Genomic DNA, 14,421 nt, shown 5'->3' with positions numbered 1-14,421 from the left:
CTCCCTCTTCCACTCCCCCTGCTTGTGTTCCCTCTCTTGCTGTGTCTCTCTCTGTTAAATAAATAAATAAAATCTTAAAAAAAATAAAATAAAATAAAATTGGAAACTACTGAATGGGAGAAAATATTAAAAAAAAAAAAAGAAAGAAATGTCTGTTCAGAATTCCAATTTATAGCGTGTCTTGGTCTATGACCCAGCATGAATCTAAGAAGCAATTAGATTAATAATCTTATAGCATCTTTCATTAGCCTGACATTTGCAACCATTACCAATTGTGCATTTTTGAACATTATAAATACATAAAAGAATTCATAGGAAAAAAATATTTTTTTTTTTTTAGTTAAGAAATCATTTGTCCCTCCTGACAAAGTGGTATGTTTCCTTCTGTAGCTAATGGTAGTCACATAACTCACTTGTTTGTTTGTTTGTTTGTTGCCTTGGTCATCCAAGAAGCTCAGAGCTTACAGCAGGACTATTCTTAGTTTAGACTGTCTAAAACAACTTCCTCTCTCCTTCTCCTTTTTCCTGCTTTGACCTCAAATGTTCATATCTGTTTAGACTTTTTTGTTGTTATTCTTTCCAGATGTGTCTTTTCTTATGAGTTGGTAAAATTTGCTTTGGATGTGTTTTGTGATAAAAACAATGAATAATTTAGTTAAATTTTGAAACTCCATCTTACCAAAAAGTATGTCCTGGGTTTTCCCCAGATTGCAATAAATGTCCAGAAATAGCTCAGAGCCAAGGTATCGCCAGAGAATTAGGAGATGGGAGAGTGAAGAATAGTTAAAAATAAGGAATTTTAGTCTACTTTTAACTAGTATTTTCTATGAAACATAAAAGGAAAACTTCCATATAAAGGTTGATTGCTATCAGTGGATGTCTATATGGAAAATAACTGAATATCTGAAATAAAAGGAAATTTGGAGATCTCTATTCCAATCTCTTCGATTTGGACTAGGGAAAGTCTAAATCCATAAAACCCATTTAATCCACAGAGATTAAATGACTCTTCCAAATAAACAGGAAGTTGGTAACTTAATAGTGTGTGGAATCTGGGTCCTGTTTTCCAGGCTATGGGTTTGTTAATACTTGAGGAACTATGAACATTGGAAGGAAGGTTTTAGTCTAACAAAATTTTAACACTTACAGGCAAGTCCTATGCTCTACGGACACAGGAAAATTGCACATCACCAGTTAAAATACATTTAAGCACTTACTTTTTCTCCAACTACATTCAATGTATCAATTTTACTCTTTATTTATTTTAAGTAAATATATTTCCTGAATCTTTCAAGTGGAAGCAAGGAGGTAACGGTACAAGGGAAAGCTGCTTCACATTCCATAGAGGAATACAAAGTTTATAATTAAATTTCCACACGTCAAATTCCAATCCAACTAAATTTCTTCTGTGATCAGCATCAGCATCTGTGATCAGCATCAGCATCTCCTAGTTCCTCCTGACATCCTGAGCTTCAGATTCTTTTATAATTTTTTTCAAGAAATAATGTATAGGTTTATTGATCTCCTTTAAATGTTAGCTTTATAATAACATTGCAAAGTTTTTCTATTTCTTTACTGATTCTTAGCCGGAAAAATAAAGTCATTGAGTATTTATATAAATGAACAGTTTCAGAGTTGGCAACCAACTGATTGATGCATATTTTAACACATTTAAGATAATACTCAATTGCATTCAATAACTTTATAAGTAGGTACATCCAAAGTCAGCATAATACCCATATAAAAAAAGTATAATAATTTTGTTTGGATAATATAGAAGCAATAATCCTGTAACCTTTTTTTTTTTGAGATAATTATAGATTCATATGCAATTATAAGAAATAATATGGGGAGCTCTTGTGTACCCTTCACCTAGTTTTTCCCCATGGTAACAGCTTATATAAGTGTGGTAAGATATCATTCTCAAGATACTGATATTGATGCAATCCATCAACCTTTTACTCAAATTTCACCAGTTATACATTCACACATTTGTGTGAAGATCCATTTTTAATAGCTACAACTTATTTAGCACTTCTATGATCCAGTTAATCCTTAAAAACTAATTTACTAATAAGGAAAGTAAGACAAGAGGCAATAGTGAGGATATGAAACTCTCTCATTTAATTCTGAAGGTACAGTTCTTTATACTACTCAGTAGATGTGAGAAGTTTGCATGTGTGTTTGGTTCATTTTCAGAATTTTGTATATAGCTATTCCTCAAAATACTCAAATGAAATATTGGCAAAAACAGTTAAGTAAAACAAACAAGAATATCAAAACCATGAATCAAAAGAATAGGAAATGAGGTTAATATAATTCAGTTTAGTTCTGAGCTTCTTGGTAGACAGGGCAAAAAGGTAAATAGGGTGAGATATATAATCTTTATTGTAAAAGAGGAGAAAACACTGATTGTCTTCAGGATGTGGAAATTTATTATTTTATTTTATTTTTTTAATAATTCTTTTTCTTTAAAGATTTTTTTTTTATTTGAGAGAGAGAGAATGAGAGAGAGAGCACATGAGAGGGGGAAGGTCAGAGGGAGAAGCAGACTCCCTGCCAAGCAGGAAGCCCGATGCAGGACTTGATCCAGGGACTCCAGGATCATGACCTGAGCCGAAGGCAGTCGCCCAACCAACTGAGCCACCCAGGCGCCCCAGGATGTGGAAATTTAAAAATGTATATATGCATGTGCATATGCCCCATGCTTGCTCCATCTCATTTTTTTATTCAAAGTTCATAAATACCCAAAATAAAACTCTGCCAAGGTAGGCTTAATATATCAGTAAAACTGTTTCTAAGAAACACACCCCACACAGATGGTACCTACGTACACTTGTGGAAAGCATAATATAATGTATGGACTAGTTGAATCACTGTGTTGTACACCTGAAACTAATGTAACATTGTGTCAACTCTATTTCAATTAAATATATATACATATATGGAAAAGATATTCCATGCAAATAGAAAAAAGAAGAAAGCAAAAGTATCAATATTTATACCAGACAAAACAGACTTTAAGTCAGACTGTAACAAGAAACAAAGAAGATTATTATATAAGGAAAAGGGGTCAATTTATCAAAAGAATATACTAATTATAAATATTTATGCACCCAACAAGAGAGCAAGTTAATATACAAAGCAAATCTTAACAGATCTGAAGAGAGACATAGACAGGAATACAATAATAGTAGGGACCTTCAATATCCCACGTACAACTACCCAGACAGAAAAACAAAATAAGGAAACATTGGACTTAAACTATGCATAGGACCAGATATATCTAACAAACATATATAGTACATTACTCCAAGAGCAGCAGAATGTATATTCTTCTCAAGTACACATGGAACATTCTCCAGGATAGATGATATGTTAAGCCTTAAAACAAGTCTTCATGAATTTAAGATCATTGAAATCATATCAAGCAACTTTTCCACCCAAAATGGTATGAAACTAAAAATCAACTGCAAGAGAACTGGAAAATTCACAATATGTGGAGATTAAAAAACATGTTCCTGAGTGACCAATGGGTCAAAGAAGAAATCAAAGGGAAAATAAACAAATATCAAGACAAATGAAAATGGAAACATGAGATACCAAAACTTATGAGATACAGCAAAAGCAGTTCTAAGAGGGAGGTTTATAATGATAAATGCCTACATTAAAAAAAAAATCCTAAACAACATAAAATTATACTTCAAAAAACTGGGGGAAAAAAAAAAAACTTAGCCCAAAGTTAGCAGAAGGAAGGAAATAACAAAGATCAAAGTGGAAATCAATGAAATAGAGACTAATGAGACAATAGAAAAGACCAATGAAGCTGGTTTTTGAAGATAAAGTTGATAAACCTTTAGCTGGACAAAAAAAGAAAAAAAGGAAAAAAAAGAAGCTTCAAATAAATAAAATCAGAAATGAAATGGGAGACATTACAACCCAGAACACAGATACACTAAGCATCATACCAAACTATAATGAACAATTGTATGCCAACAAAGTAGCTAACTGAGAAGAAATGGATATTCCTAGAAACATACAATCTACCAAGACTGAGTCATAAAGAAATAAAAAGTATGAACAGACCAATAACTAGTAAGAGACTGAATCAGTATCAAAAACTTCCCCCCCCCCCAAAAAAAATCCAGGACCAGATGGCTTCACTGGTGAATTTAAAGAAGAATTAATATCAATCTTTCTCATAGTCTCCCACAAAATAGAAGAGGAAGGAACACTTACAAACTCATTTTATGAGGCCATCATTACCCTGATACCAAAGTCAGACAAGGGCGCAACAACAAAAAAAAGTACAGGCTAATATCCCTGATGAACTTAAGATGCAGGAATCCTCAAAAATATTAGCAAAACAAATTCAATAGTGCATTAAGGATCACTTGCCATGATCGAATGGGATTTATCCTAGGATGCAAGGATGGTTCCACATATACAAACCAATCAATATGATAGAGCATATAAAGGATAAAAATCATATGATCACCTCAATAGACACAAGAAGATCATCTGATAAAATTCAGCATCCTTTCATGGTAAAAACTCTCAACAAACTGGGTATAGAAAAACTATAACTCAACATAATAAAGGCCATATATGACAAGCTCACAGCTAACATCATAACCAATAGTGAAAGGTTGAAAGTTTTTCTTCGAAGATCATAGACAAGATAAGGATACTCACTCTTACCACATTTATTTGACATAGTACAGGAAGTTCTAACCAAAGCAATTGGCAAGAAAAATAAATAAAAGGCATCCAAATCAGAAAGCAAGATGTAAAATCATCTGTTTGCAGATGATATGGTATTGTATGTAGGAAACCCTAAAGACTTCACACCTCCCCACTAAAAAATTAAGTGAATTCAGTAAAGTTGCAGGATATACAAAATTAACATATAAAAATCAGTTGTTTCTGTACATTAAAATTGAAATATTAGAAAGATAAATTTAAAAAATAATTCCATTTACAGTAACATCAAAAATAATAAAATACTTAGGAATAAATTTAACCAAAAAGGTGAAAGACCTGTACTCTGAAAATTATAAAACACTGATAAGCGAAATTAAAGAAGACACAAATAAATGGAAAGGTATTCCACATTTATGGATGGGAAAAATTAATACTATTGAAATGTCCCTACTACCAAAAGTGATCTGCTTTGTGTAGTGAGGTCCCTACTACCCAAAGATTCAGTGTAATCCTCTTTCAAAATTCCAATGACATTTTTCATAGAAATAGAAAAAAAGCAATCCTAAAATTCATATGGAACCACAAATAGCTCAAAGAGCCAAAGTAATTTTGAGAAAGAACAAAGCTAGAGAAATCAAAATTCCTGGTTTCAAATTATACTATAAAAATACAGTAATTAATGGGGCGCCTGGGTGACTCAGTTGTTAAGCATCTGCCTTCGGCTCAGGTAATGATCCCAGGATCTTGGACTCGAGCCCCGTGTCAGGCTCCCTTCTCGGCAGGGAGTCTGCTTTTCCCTCTCCACTCCCCCTGCTTGTGCTCCTGCTCTTGCTATCTCTGTCAAATAAATAAATAAAATCTTAAAAAATAAAACAAACAACAGTATGGTATTGGCATGAAGACATACAGATCAATGGTACAGAATAGAGAGCCCCAAAATAAACCAAAACATATATGGTCAATTAATTTTTGACAAAGGAGCCAAGAAAATTCAATGGGGAAAAGACAGTCTCCACAGTAAAAAAGGTATTAAGAAAACTCAGCTACTTGCAAAAGAATGAATCTGCGCCCCTATCTTACACTACATGCAAAAATCCACTCAACATGGATTAAAGGCCTGGCATAAGATCTGAAACTCCTAGAAGGAAACATAGCAGGTAAGCTCCCTAACACTGGTCTTGGCAATGATATTTTGGATTTGACACCATAAGTAAAGGCACCCAAAGCAGAAATAAATAACTGGGACTATAACAAACTAAAAAAGTTCTGCAAAGCAAAGGAAACCAACAATAAAATGAAAATAGCATTGGAGAATTATTTGTATACCACATATCCGATAAGGGGTTAATACCCCAAAAATATAGTAAAGTCATGCAACTCAATAGCAAAATAATAATAATAATAATAATAACCCAATTTAAAAAAAGGCAAAGGACCCAAGTAAACATTTTTCTAAGGAAGAAATACAGATGGACAATAGGTACATGAAAAGGTATTCAACATCATTAATCATCAGGGAAATGCAACACAACCACAATGAGATATCACTTCATACCTGTTGGGATGTCTATGATCTAGAAAACAAGAGATAACATATCTTGACAAGGATGTGGAGCACAGGGAACCCTTGATGCATTATTGATGAGAATGTAAAGTAGTAGAGGTACTATGGACAACTGTGCAGACAATTTCCTCAAGATATTAGAAACATAAGTACCATATGATCCAGCAATCCTACTTCTGAGTATATATCCAAAGGAAGTGAAATCATTATCTTGAAGAGGTATCTGCACTCCCATGTTCACTGCAGCGTTACCTGCAGTAGCGAAGGTTTGACAAGTACCTATGTGTCTGCTGATAAATAGATGAAGAAAGAAAAGGTGGTATTATTATCATTTAGCCTTAAAATCTTATTGAGCCTTTATTTTTTTTAAAGATTTTATTTATTTGAGAGAGAGAAAAAGCGAGAGAGGGAACACAAGCAGGGGGGGTGGGAGAGGGAGAAGCAGACTCCCCGCTGAGCAGGAAGCCCAATGTGGGGCTTGATCCCAGAACCCTGGGATCATGACCCCAGCCGAAGGCAGACGCTTAACGACTGAGCCACCCAGGTGCCCCCTTATTGAGCCTTTAAAAAGAAGGTATAATATTTAGCCTTTAAAAAGAAGGAAATCCTGCGACTTGTGACAACATGGATGAACTTGGAGGGCATTCGGCCAAGTGAAAGAAGCCAGACATAAACAGATAAATATTGCATGGTAATACTTACATGTGGAATCTAAAAAAAAAAAAAAAAAAAATGTCAAACTCATAGAAACAGAGAGTAGGATGGTGATTGTCAGGGGACAAGGTGTGGGGAGAGTGAAATTAGGAGAGGCTGGTAAGAGCACAAACTTTCAGTTAGAAGATGATTCTGGTCTAAGGATCCCCCATGTAGAACATGGTGATTATAGTTGATAACACTGTATCGTGTAATTGAAACTTGCTAAGAGAGTAGAACTTGTGTTCTCACCAAAAAGATCAATAAATAAAGAGGTAAATATGTGAGGTGATAGTTGTGTTAATTAACTCAATGGTGGAATTCTCTCAAAATCTATACATATATCAAATCAACACATTGTACACTTAAAATATATTGTGACTTCATCAATTATAGTTCAATAAAGCTGAAAAAATAAAAAATAAACCTGTTGGTACAATAATTAAACATTTTCAAACAAGTAGTCCTTCTTAATATGATTAGAATGTGTGGAATGCCCAGAAGCAACATTTCCAAATGAATTCATCAATAAACATAAAACATAAAATTAACTGCTCTAGTTTTCCCAGAGATCCTATCTAGGTCAGACTGCCCTAGGACAGATGATTAAGTTAGTTTAGGTCCAATTCAGGACTACATAACATAGAGTTATGTCTTAGGCCCTTCAGGCAACTTGGAGCCTTCCAGGGTCAAAGAAGGCCAGCCAAAACCCAAAATCAATAGGGCTATTTAAATGATGACATGCCCAGTGGGTAAAGATATTTGACTCCACACATCAGTGGCATGAGCTACTGTCCTGAGAATTCATCAATAGGTCCAAGTTCCCATTAAAGCTTTTTAATTTCTGCTTAGTAATATTAGGATTTAATTGATGCCAAAGACACCACCTGCCAGTAGACAATGATGTTGTGGCAGTCAGTAGAAAATGTCTTACAAACAGGCCTTCCCAGATATGCCAGGGAATTCTACTGGCTGGTATACTGACTTGGCAGCCTACTTCTACTTTATTTACACTGGGTCTTCGTTATTCTGCCTGTCCATCATTCATCCCCTCCCCACCACCCCACTCCTCTTCTTCTTTTACTAGCAACCCAACTTTCCCTTGGGAAACTACTCCACCCCTATTCTTAGTCCACATTGCTCAGGAGGAAATGATTCATCCACAGCTTCAGTGATAGGCACATAACCTAGATGTGGTCAATTACCTTGGGACAGTGTGAATAAGATCAAAACTTGGAATTTTCACTAGGACTATCAGAAATGTGATCTCTCATTTCCTGCTGCTGAGATTGTTGAACTGGAAGGCTGGAATGGGTACATATTACTGGAAGCCCTCTTGCCATTAGGGTGAGATACAGCTTTAGAACAAACAATGGAATAGATCATTTCATCTTCTGGAACCAGCAATTCTAGAAATCATGTGCCTATATTTTTCCAGTATAGAAGCCAATAAAATACCTTTTTCATTTAGTTCATTTTGAGTTGCAGTTTCTATCTCTTGCAGTCATTCTCAGAAACTGCTAAAAGATGAGCTAGTGTGCAAACTATGGGTTGAGGGAATACCATTTATTTCCTAAAACTATGCAAATTATCACACTCCTGTTCTGAGCATTATATCAAAAAGGGCCAAGGAATTTAGACAACAGCACTACCACAAACAATATCATACTTGATCTTCATAAAGTTAACTTGGCCATAACAAAATGGAGTTATTCATGGGACATATGGCTCAACGTTATCCATTAAGTCAAACATGGCACTAAGATTGGAACCCAGCACTTCATGAAAAGCAAGACTTCTTCTGCTTCAATCAATGGACCTTTCAGATCACTTGGTCTTATGGCTCCCAAATGTCAGTCCATGAACTGGAAACATTTGCAAGAGTGTGGCCAAATTGTCAACAGTCCACTATAGAATAATGAGGAAAAGAAAGACTCTAATAAGGTTTTAATGATGCTATGTCATTTCATTTTTAAATTCTAAGATTTGGTGTTTATGTGTTCTCTTTTGTGAAATAATGTGAATAGTAGTTATAAATAATATTTTTGGTGAAATATAAATTAGGCAAGCCCACGCCCCCCACCCACCCACACTGCCCCAGTTTGTTCTCAATGCTCTCAGCTTCAATACCTCTCCCCTTCTCTTTCTCAGGTCACCTCTAAGGGCTGCTTTCCACTTCCAGAGTTTTCCTGCTGGGGAATCCTTTTGTCTTTGGTAACAGAGATTAAAGTAACCTTTCTCTGGCTTCCCCAAATCTGTATCTCCTCCTGTTATTCTGCTCACCTCCTTAGGCCAGACACAAGAAGAGGTTATCTTTCCTCTTGAGAAGATGGGAAAGGGAACTTAAATAAATATTGGCTGATCTCAAACAAGTGAATTTATAAATATGGATACCAACATTGCTTAAAGCCTCAAAGTGTCAAAAAGACCCTAAGTACTCCACAATAAAGGGATGATTAAATTCCCCTATATGGGAGAATAACATACAGTCATTAAAATTATGTTTATAAAGACTTTGCAATAATATGAGGGACATGATTATAATGAAAGGTTAAGTAAAAAAGATACATAACTAGGAAAGCACAGCTAAGTTAAAATGTCCATGTATGGATAAACTATAAAATTGTCCACACAGATTTAACTGCACAGTGGGGTTATGGGTAATATCTATTTTTTAAAAAAGATATTTATTTATTTGAGAGAAACCATGAGCAGGGGGAGGAGCAGAGGGAAAGGGACAAGCAGACTGCGCACTCAGCATGGAGCCCAATGTGGGGCTTAATCTCAGGACTCTGAGATCAAATCCAAAGCTAACTGAGTGAGCTACCCAGGTGCCCTGGGTAATCTACTTTTGCCTTCAGAGAAGTCTCTGTTATCTACATTTTCCACAATAGGAACACACTACTTGTAAATGTAGAAAAATATATTTATTAAATTTATTTCTACTTATTTTTGCAGCCAATATTTACTGATTACTCATTCTGTGAACGCCAAAAAAAAAACCATATTTTTTCCTGATCATTTCCTTTGCAAGACGGATTTGACACGAATTAAGGCAAGATTTGCATTGTTTTTTTCTTGCCAGCAAGAATAACTTGTACTCGCAGGAGGAGCAAGATGGCGGAGGAGTAGGAGACCTAAATTTTGTCTCATCCCAGGAATTCAGCTAGGTAGGGATAAAACCATTCTGAACACCTACAAATTCAACAGGAAATCAAAGAAAAGAATAGCAGCAACTCTCTGAACAGACAAGCGACTACTTTCTGGAAGTTAGGATGTGCGGAGAAGTGAATCCGAGGCAATATTCGGGAAGATAGATGGCAGGGGGAGGGAGCCTCCTCAGCTGGCTACTGGCAAGTGGTAGAGCAGTGGAGCACAAATTGGAACTTTTAGAAGTCTGCTCCACCCAAGGGACATGGCTCCAGTGGCTAAGCGGGGTGGAGGGGGTGGAACGCTCGCCAGGACAGTGTGGTCTAGGAACCCCGGGGTCACAGGAAGACCGGGGGTGCCTGAGTGTGGCAGAGCTCCCAGGATCAGAGCGGGAAGCCGGCTACAAAGACGGAGCCGAGGAGTGGGCTTGCAGCTCGGGGTGGCCATAAACCGTGATCTGCGGCACAGATGGGCCACTGCTCCTCCAGCAGGGACCCAACAAACTGCAGATCCGGGGAGACTACCCTTCCTCCCCCGGGAGGAGCAATGCGGGAGCGCACCACAGGGATCTGCTGGGTTTGGAGACACCAAATGGGGTCATGTGCCAGAGATAGAAATGCTTAGTCACAGGCTGGGTGAGCACGATTGCGGCTGGAGATGGGGAGACAGGAGTGATAAACTGCTTTTCTCTGGGGGCTCACTGAGGAGTGGGGCCCCGAGTTCTCGGGTCCTCCAGGGTGGAGATTGGGAGGCCGCCATTTTCACTCTTGTCCTCCAAGGCTGTACAGAAAGCTTGCAGGGAACAAAAGCTCCCGAGAGCAAACCCGAGCAGATAACTTAGCCCGGACCCTGCAAGGGTGGGGCAATTCTGCCTCCAGCAAAGATATTTGAGAACTACAGCAACAGGCCCCTCCCCCAGAAGATCAGAAAGAACAGCCAGCCAAGACCAAGTTTACTGATCAACAAGAACTGTAGAACTCCGGCACTAGGGGAATACAGCACATAGAATTCATGGCTTTTTTCCCATGATTCTTTAGTCTTTCAAAGTTAATTATTTTAAATTTTCTTTATTGTTATCTTTTTTTTTTAATTTTTCTTTTTCCCGTTTTCAACTAATACCTTATCAATCCCTTTTTTTTAAATCTTTTTTAATTTTCATTTTTAGAGTCATAGTCTATCCTTTCATTGTAGTTAACCTTATTTTTTGTATATATGTAAGTTTTTCTCTCTTTAAAATTTTGGGATACAGTTTCTTCTAACAGAACAAAATATACCCTAAATCTCTAGTGTATGGCTTTGATCTAGTCTCCTTCTTGATCACATTCTCTCCCTTTCTGTTTTTTGTTTTTTGTTTTTGTTTTTTTTCTTTAATTTCTCTTCTTTCTTTTTTCAACCAACTTCTTAACAATTCCTTTTATAAAATCTTTTATAATTTTCATCTTTACAGTCATATTCCATCCCTTCATTGTATTTACCCTTATTTTATTTTGTATATATATAAGTTTTACTTATTTTTGTATATATATAAGTTTTACTTTCTTTAAAATTTTAGGAGACAATTTCTTCTAACAGACAAAAATAAACCCAAAATATAGTGTGTGGCTCTGTTCTATTCACCAGCCTGATCATATTCTTTTTTTTTTTTTTTTCCCCTTTCTTTTCCCCCCCAGTTTTGGGTCTCTTCTGATTTGTTTACTGTATGTTTTTCTGGGGTAATTGTTACCCTTTTAGCATTTTTTTTAGCATTTTGTTCTCTCATTCATCTATTCTTTTCTGCACAAAATGACAAGATGGAAAAGCTCACCTCAAAAAAAAGAACAAGAGGCAGTACCTACTGCCAGAGACCTAATCAATATGGACATTCGTAAGATGTCAGAACTAGAGTTCAGGATGATGATTATAAAGATACTAGCTGGGCCTGAAAAAAAGCATGGAATATACTAGAGAATCCCTTTCTGGAGAAATAAAAGAACTAAAATCTAACCAAGTCAAAATAAAAAAGACTATTAATGAGGTGCAATCAAAAATGGAGGCTCTAACTGCTAGGATAAATGAGGAAGAAGAGAGAATTAGTGATATAGAAAACCAAATGATGGAGAATAAAGAAGCTGAGAAAAAGAGAGATAAACAACTACTGGATCATGAGGGCAGAATTCAAGAGATAAGCAATACCATAAGATGAAACAACATTAGAATAATTGGGATCCCAGAAGAAGAAGAAAGAGAGGGGCAGAAGGTATATTGGAGCAAATTATAGTGGAGAACTTCCCTAATTTGGAGAAGGAAACAGGCATCAAAATCCAGGAGGCACAGAGAACCCCCTCAAAATCAATAAAAATAGGTCAACACCCCGATATCTAACAGTAAAGCTCACAAGTCTCAGAGACAAAGAGAAAATCCTGAAGGCAGCTTGGGAGAAGAGATATGTAACCTACAATGGTAGAAACATTAGATTGGCAACAGACCTATCCACAGAGACCTGGCAGGCCAGAAACGACTGGCGTGATATATTCAGAGCATTAAATGAGAAAAACATGCAGCCAAGAATACTATATGCAGCTAGGCTGTCATTGAAAATTGAAGGAGAGATAAAAAGCCTCCAGGACAAACAACAAAAACTAAAAGAATTTGCCAACACCAAACCACCCCTACAAGAAATATTGAAAGGGGTCCTCTAAGCAAAGAGACAGCCTAAAAGTAACATAGACCAGAAAGGAACACAGACAATATACAGTAACAGTCGCCTTATAGGCAATACAATGGCACTAAATTCATATCTTTCAATAGTTACCCTGAAAGTAAATGGGCTAAATGCCGCAATCAAAAGACATAGGCTATCATACTGTATAAAAAAACAAGACCCATTGATATGCTGTCTGCAAGAGACTCATTTTAGACCCAAAGACACCTCCAGATTTAAAGTGAGGGGGTGGAAAACCATTTACCATGCTAATGGACATCAAAAGAAAGCTGGGGTGGCAATCCTTATATCAGACAAATTAGATTTTAAACCAAAGATTATAATAAGAGATGAGGAAGGACACTATATCCTACTTAAAGGGTTTATCCAACAAGAAGATTTAACAATTGTAAATATCTATGCCCCTAACATGGGAGCAGCCAATTATATGAGCCAATTAGTAACAAAATCAAAGAAACATATCAACAATGATACAATAATAGTAGGGGACTTTACACCCCCTCACTGAAATGGACAGGTCATCTAAGCAAAAGATCAACAAGGAAACAAAGTCTTTAAATGACACACTGGACCAGATGGACTTCACAGATATATTCAGAACATTCCATCCTAAAGCAACAGAATACACATTCTTCTCTAGTGCCCATGGAACATTCTCCAGAATAGATCACATCCTAGGTCACAAATCAGGTCTCAACTGGTACCAAAAGATTGGGATCATTCCCTGCATATATTTGGACCACAATGCTTTGAAACTAGAACTCAATCACAAGAGGAAAGTTGGAAAGAACTCAAATACATGGAGGCTAAAGAGCATCCTACTAAAGAATGAATAGGTCAATAAGAAATTAAAGAAGAATTTAAAAAAATTCATGGAAACAAATGAAAATGAAAACACAACTGTTCAAAATCTTTGGGATGCAGCAAAGGCGGTCCTAAGAGTTAAGTATATAGCAGTACAAGCCTTTCTCAAGAAACAAGAAAGGTCTCAAATACACAACCTAAACCTACACCTAAAGGAACTGGAGAAAGAACAGCAAATAAAGCCAATAGAAACCAAAAGAACAGTAGAACAGATCAATGAAACTAGGAGCTGTTCTTTGAAAGACTTAATAAGATTGATAAACCCCTGGCCAGACTTATCAAAAAGAAAAGAGAAATGACCCAAATAAATAAAATCATGAATGAAAGAGGAGAGATCACAACCAACACCAAAGAAATACAAACAATTATAAGAACATATTATGAGCAACTATATGCCAGCAAATTAGACAATCTGGAAGAAATGGATGCATTCCTAGAGAAGTATAAATTACAAAAACTTTACCAGGAAGAAATAGACAACCTGAACAGACCCATAACCAGAAATGAAATTGAAGCAGTAATCAAAAATCTCCCAACAAACAAGAGACCAGGCCAGATGGCTTCCCAGGGGAATTCTACCAAACATTTAAAGAAGAATTAATACCTATTCTTCTGAAGCTGTTTCAAAGAATAGAAATGAAGGAAAACTTTCAAACTCATTTCATGAGGCCACCATTACCTGGATCCCCAAACCAGACAAAGACCCCATCAAAAAGGAGAATTACAGACCAATAACCCTGATGAA

The 14,421-nt window shown here is 36.3% G+C and overlaps 1 protein-coding gene across 3 annotated transcripts in view; it reads right to left on the bottom strand.

Annotated features, from left to right (window-relative positions):
- Positions 1-14,421, bottom strand: part of FHIT (fragile histidine triad diadenosine triphosphatase) — a 1,481,620-nt gene that overhangs the window by 1,155,133 nt on the left and 312,066 nt on the right. The gene's annotated exons all lie outside the window — the stretch shown is intronic.

This window comes from Mirounga leonina, unplaced genomic scaffold, assembly GCF_011800145.1.
Source record: "Mirounga leonina isolate KUSES-001 unplaced genomic scaffold, KU_Mleo_1.0 Mir_94, whole genome shotgun sequence".
Classification (NCBI taxonomy): domain Eukaryota; kingdom Metazoa; phylum Chordata; class Mammalia; order Carnivora; family Phocidae; genus Mirounga; species Mirounga leonina.
Note: the sequence above shows the minus strand (reverse complement) of the source record. Positions and strands in the feature narration are given on the sequence as shown.